Consider the following 6,939-nt stretch of genomic DNA (forward strand, 5'->3'; position numbering starts at 1 on the left):
TGCACACGTAAAACACTGCAATATGTGAGATCTGTCGGTAGCACATAATTATATATTAATAAAAGAAAGTTTATATCAAATTAAGGGTTGTTTCATTAATTTAATTTTGCTGCAACCAAACATATATATTAAACATGTACGTAGGTGAACGGATCTTTTTATAGGACTTCTCTATCATCTCATTTAATTTTCTAAGCACTTTAATTGTATATGTGTATGGTTTCTTTCATTTTTGGTATGAATTATATAAAGAGTCGGTTCCGAGTTTTGGGCTGCCCCAACCCCCGTTAGAAAAAAGCTCGATATTTTTTGTTGTCCTAGGTCGAGTTAAAAAAATTAATAAAAAAATGGATTTTTGTGAGGTTTGAACCAATAACTAAAACAAAAATTTTAATTTTTTTTTATCTAGAAACACTAAACTACAACATCTTATGTTCAAAATTACAATATATTTAATTAAAATCTTACTATTTTTAATAAATGGATTAATGATCTTGTTAGTATTTGATGATTATAATTTGTTTGGTTTTAATTTATTTAATTTGAATGATTATTTATCTTATTTTAATATGTTGTTTTTTATCTAACTTTTCTTTTTTTAATTATTTTAGTTAGGTTTATACAACCATTTTTTAATACATAAATATTTTATTTCGGATGTACCTTAAGAAGGTTAGGATGAGACTCAGAGCATATCTAACGCACAAGACCTCTGCCTATTTTTTTTTGTCAAATCAATTTTCCACCTCAGCTGAAAAGCGGGCACATGTTGTACTTGATCAAAACACTCCAATGCCTGCCGTTTTCTAAATAATTAAAATATTATTTTTATTTTATATTATTTTAATATTTTAAGTATTATAAAATTACATTTTTTAAATTATTATAAAATTATATTTTTAAAAATAATAAAACATGTTAATATAATTAATAGAAAAAGATATTAATTTATTTAAAATATATATTTATTAATTAAATATATAACTAATATTCCTATATTATAAGAAAATGTGAGAATTTAAATTAATATAATTAATAGAAAAATATATTAATTTATTTAAAATATATATTTATTAATTAAATATATATATAACTAATATTAAATAAATTAAAATATAAAATATTTTATAATTTAAAATATATTATAATATTAAAAACATTACAATAATAAATTTGAGAATTTAAACCTTTAAAACGTGTTAATATAATTAATAGAAAATTAATTTATTTAAAATATATATTTATTAATTAAATATATATATATATAGCTAATATTAAAAACATTATAAGAATAAAGTTGAGAATATATAACTAATTTTCTTATATTTCTATATTATAATAAAATATAAAATATTTTTATAATTTAAAATATATTATAATATTAAAAATATTTTTATAATTAAATATATAACTAATATTCTATATTATAGAAAAATTTGAGTAATTGAGGTACTTACAAATAAGAAAAATAAGGGAATATATTAATTTATTTAAAATATAAATAAATATATAACTTATATTTCTATATTATAGAGTATATTATATTATATAATAATTAAAAAGTCAGAGCATATCCGACATAGGCACAGAGGGTGTTGTCTCCTTTTGCTTTTACATACAACGCATAAAATTAAAAAAAACATTGACATGCCCACGTTGTCAGGTCATGCAGACATGCCCACGCTGTCAGGTCATGCACTGCATATGCTCTTAGAACTCGCCATTGTCCCACATTCCAAGTAATAAAAGGTTAATTAATTTTGGCTTATCTAGTTTTAGTTTAAGAAATTTATAAAAAAAAAAATTTGTTTGTTAGGAGTTTTATTTGAAGAATTTAATAAAGAAGTGAGAGAGTATTCAAGAACAAGAATCGTTTTCAATTTTGGCTCATATGGTTAAAAAAGACCTAATTATAAGGAATATAATAACTATCTCCTAATTATAAGAAATATATTAACTATATCCTAATTATAAGGAATATAATAACTATATCTTATTTATTTTAATTATTGATGTAGATATTATTTAATATCTTTAATATCTTCTTGCAAGCGAAACGGGGTGGCACACACTGTGAGCTTGTCACGAAGGAAGCAAACCTTGATGACGATAAACCCTTAGTAAGAATATCTGCAATTTGATCTTCAGTTGCGACGTACTGTATGACAAGAGATTTCTCAGCTACTCGTTCCTGAACAAAATGAAAGTCAATTTCAATATGTTTTGTACGAGCATGAAAGACTGAGTTGGCAGCAAGAAATGTTGCACCAATGTTATCGCACCATAAGATAAGTGGAGTAGAAAGAGGAATCCAAAATTCACCAAGAAGTGATTGAAGCCAACCTAGTTCAGTAGTAGCATGAGAAAGTGCTCTATATTCTGATTCGGTGTTTGATCTTGCAACAACGTGCTGTTTTTTAGAATTCCATGATATGAGGTTGTTGCCTAAGAACACACAATAACCGGTAGTGGAACGACGATCGTCTGGACATCCGGCTCAATCAACATCAGAGTAAGCAGTTAATGTAAAGTTTGTGATTGGACATATTTGTAGACTATGACGAGGAGTGTGACGAAGATAGCGTAAGATACGTTTGACAACTGCCCAATGTGTGGTAGTTGGTGTTTGCATAAATTGACAGGCTCAATTGACAGCAAAAGCTAGTTCTGGACATGTGAGTGTAAGAAATTGGAGAGCACCAACAATACTACGATAAATAGTGGGATCACTTAGAGGGTCACCATCATGGCAAGATAAAGAAGAGCCTGAAGCTACTGGAGTGTGTAAGGGTTTGGATTAATGCATGTCAGCATGTGTGAGTATTTCTTCTATATATTTGTTTTGAGAAATAAAGAGACCACTTGATGTACGAGTGGCTTCCAAGCCGAGAAAATAGTGTAGTGGACCCAAGTCTTTGACTGGAAAGATATCCTTGAGGCGTGTGATTGTTTCAGATATAAAAGATGAAGAATTGCTAGTAAAAATAATATCATCAACATAGACCAAAATATAGGCGTTTTCCAAGTGATATAATAATAGAGAAGTATCAGACTTAGATTTTAAAAAACCTAGAGAGTAGAGTGATGTTTGAAGTGTAGAATGCCATGCACGTGGGACTTGTTTAAGACCATAAATTGCTTTATGAAGATGACATACATGATTTGGAAATTCAGAATGCACGAACCCAAGAGGTTGTTCCATGTATACTTCTTCATTAAGATGTCCATGAAGGAAAGCATTGTTAACATCGAGTTGATGTATAGACCATTTATAAGTAATAAGTAGTGATAGAATGATGCAGATTGTAGTTGGTTTGACTACTGGACTAAAAGTATCACTATAATTAATGCCGGATTGTTGATGAAAACCTTTAGCAATAAGGCGAGCTTTATATATTTCAACTGAACCGTCTATTTTTCGTTTGATCTTAAACACCCATTTGCATCCAACAATATTGCGTTGAGAGGATCTCGGGACAAGTGACCATGTATGATTATGTATGAGAGCATTAAATTCTGAAGACATAGCCTGACGCCAATTATAATGTTTATGGGCTAAGGAAAAACATGTTGGTTCAATAACGAAAGCAATAATAGAGTTGGCCACTGGTGCCTCAGATCGTGCTCGAGAACGTGTTAACATAGGGTGTGTTGAGCATGTCGGAGCACTTTGTAGAGAATTCGATACAATGTCTATCCCTGTCGATAAAGGTGCGTGTGTTGTGTTATCCGGTGATGATGTAGGGGGTGGTACCATTGGAATAGGAGGTGTCATAACTTGAGAAGAGAGTATTATTATTGGAGTAGGATTTGGTACTACCGGATGATTCACCTCAAGTGGTATTTGTGAATGATCCTTTATATTAGAGAATGATGAAGCAAATACTGGAGTAAATAATGTGGATGGTGGTGTTGATCTAGTTGATGAAGCGAATGGGTATACAAATTCATTGAATGTAACATGACAAGAAATATATACGCGACCTGAAGGAATATGTAAGCAGTTGTATCCTTTGTGAACAAGGCTATAACCCAAGAAAACGCATAATGTAGATATGAAATTCAACTTGTGTTGATTATAAGGACGTGTGAGTGAATAACACGCACATCCAAACGTCTTAAGAGATGCATAATCCGATAGCTTTTTAAATAAAACCTCAAAAGGTGATTGTTTATTTAAAACAGGAGTGTGAATCCTATTAATAAGAAAAGTTGCTGTCAAAAATGTATCATCTCAATAAGTGCAAGGTACGCTCGCATGAGCTAAAAGGGTAAGACTTGTTTTAGTTATATGACGAATTTTGCGTCCAGCAATACTATTTTGTTCACTTGTGTGTGGACTTGAATTCCGTGAAGTTCTGTCAAATTAGTGAGACTCTGATACTCACCACCTCCATCCGTTTGTAAAATTTTAATTTTCCGATTAAACTGATTTTCAACTAAATTTTTAAATTTAGTAAAAATATTTAGTACATCAGATTTTCTAGCTATTGGATAAATCCACGTATATCTGCTATAATCATCCACAAAATCAACAAAAAATCGATAACCCAATGAAGTAGTTACCGGGGCAGGTCCCCAAACATCAGAATATATCAATTCAAGAGGAGACGTAGTTTTGAAAACTGATGTAGAAAATGGTAATTTGTGAGCTTTTCCAACATGAAAAGCTTCACAAAACGTAAATGTACTACTACCAATTAAAGGTAAATGAAAACGAGAAATAACGTAAGAAGATGTCATAGATGATGGATGTCCCAAGCGTTGGTGCCAAATAGTAGCCGGTGAACGAACACTTGTGAAAGTTGCTTGAATTTGATGATGAGAATATGATGGTGGTACAAGACAATATAGACCTCCTCTTAGTGTTCCACGAATTAACTCATTCTTCGTATCCCGGTCCTTAACAACACAATAAGTTGGGTGAAACTCAAAAAATACATTATTATCAGCCAAAAACGAGAAACACTTAATAGGTTCTTAGTGGTTCCAGGTACATGAAGAATATTCTGAAGTTTTAGTGTTCTCACATTACTAGGAATGAAAGATTCTCCAATATTAGAAATATATAAGGTCATACCATTTCCAAAAGTAATATTTTCCGTATCTTGATAAGGAGAATGAGTATGAAGATTGTTTAAGTCAGCTGTAAAATGCTCCGATGCACCAGAGTCTGGATACCATGAGGGGTCTAATACAGAGACAGACGACGGCATCATTGCTGATGGAGTAGATTGCTTTGGTTCATACCGATGATAACAATCATTTGCTTGATAGCCATGGCGATTGCAAATTTGACAAATAAGATGATATCTGCAATTTTCAGCTACATGACCTTTTTTTTCACAATTCGTACACTTTGATCGATTTCCACCATTTCGGTTTCTTCGAAAATTTTCACCAGCTTTTTGTTTGTTATTTATTTGGGTTAAATTCTGTGACCCAAATGAGTTCTGATTATTCTTTGGCCAACTGTTACCATATGACCCATTACCAATATTTGACCCACTGCCATTAGGTTTAGCTGTCTCAAAAGAGGAAGAGATATTATGAATCTTACCTCCAAAAGAAGATGTTGTGGATGAAAGATGTGGAGCATGGAAACTAGTAGGTGTTCGATTATTGTTCCAATTCCTATTACTGTGATTTTGACGACCATGTGCTACGTTAGCCACTAGAGCACCAAACGATGAGGACTCAATGTATCTTTGTTCGTGAGTCAATAGGTGGCCAGTGAGTTCATCAACCAATATTGGTTCAATTCGAGTGGTTAGGGAGACAATCAGGTTTTCATATTCAGGTCCTAATCCTCCGAGAATATGGGCTACAAGATGATGATCTGGAATCGTTTCACCAGCTAGTGCAAGAGAATTTGCAGTATTCATCTTCATCTGTAGATAATCGTTCATCCCACTGTTTCCTTTCTTTCCTGTCTATAATTGCTTTCTTAATTGCACAAGTCTCGCTTGAGATTGAGAAACATACCTTTTCTTTAACATTACCCACAATTTGTGCGTTGTGTCTATATTGGGGCCGACGATTTGTGTGTGAATTGAATCTGATAGTGTTGATTGAAGCCAAGAGAGTATTCTCTGATCATGTTCTTCTCAAACTTCAAATTCAGGATTCTCAATTTGTTCACCATTGCTGTCAAAGATTTTCTTCATCGAAATCTTTGATTCTTGAATAAATTTGCTGAATTTATAACCCTTGATTATTGGCATGATTTGAGATCGCCATATCATGTAGTTTTGTTGATTCAACTTTAATGATGCAATCTGCGGAAAGTTGATAATGGTTGGAGGATTCTCCATAGAATTGATTTAGAGAGTTTTCCCTTTTTATTTGCTCTGATACCATGAAGAATTTAATAAAAAAGTGAGAGAGTATTCAAGAACAAGAAGAATCTTTATTCATTGTATTCAATATCAGACTCTTATATAGGTTAGAAAAAGAAAGATAATCCTAATTATAAGGAATATAATAACTATCTCCTAATTATAAGAAATATATTAACTATATCCTAATTATAAGGAATATAATAACTATTATTTAATATCTTTAATATTATTTTTCAATTTTCATCATAAACCTGTACTAGTAAATTTAATTATCTTATTTTTTTATTAAATGGGTGGTCATGTTTGGGCTTGCTAGGGTTATCTCAGAGCCAACTTGATGGTAGTTGTGTTAACTTTCTAAAAAAAAATTATAACAAAATTGTCATAAACAAGTCAAATGCATGAAAAATGTCAATAAAAAAATAGATTAACAAATCACGCAATTTTGTAAGTTTTTTTTTATAAAATACGACTTAGCGTCGTTTTATTAAAATCTCCAAAAGAAAAAAAACCCACATGAGTTCATGAATTTTGTTAAGACAAACGTTTACTATAATTTTAAAGAAAAATAACATACAAACATAATGAATAAACCACA

The sequence above is a fragment of the Impatiens glandulifera genome, chromosome 3 (genome assembly GCF_907164915.1).
Source record: "Impatiens glandulifera chromosome 3, dImpGla2.1, whole genome shotgun sequence".
Lineage (NCBI taxonomy): Eukaryota > Viridiplantae > Streptophyta > Magnoliopsida > Ericales > Balsaminaceae > Impatiens > Impatiens glandulifera.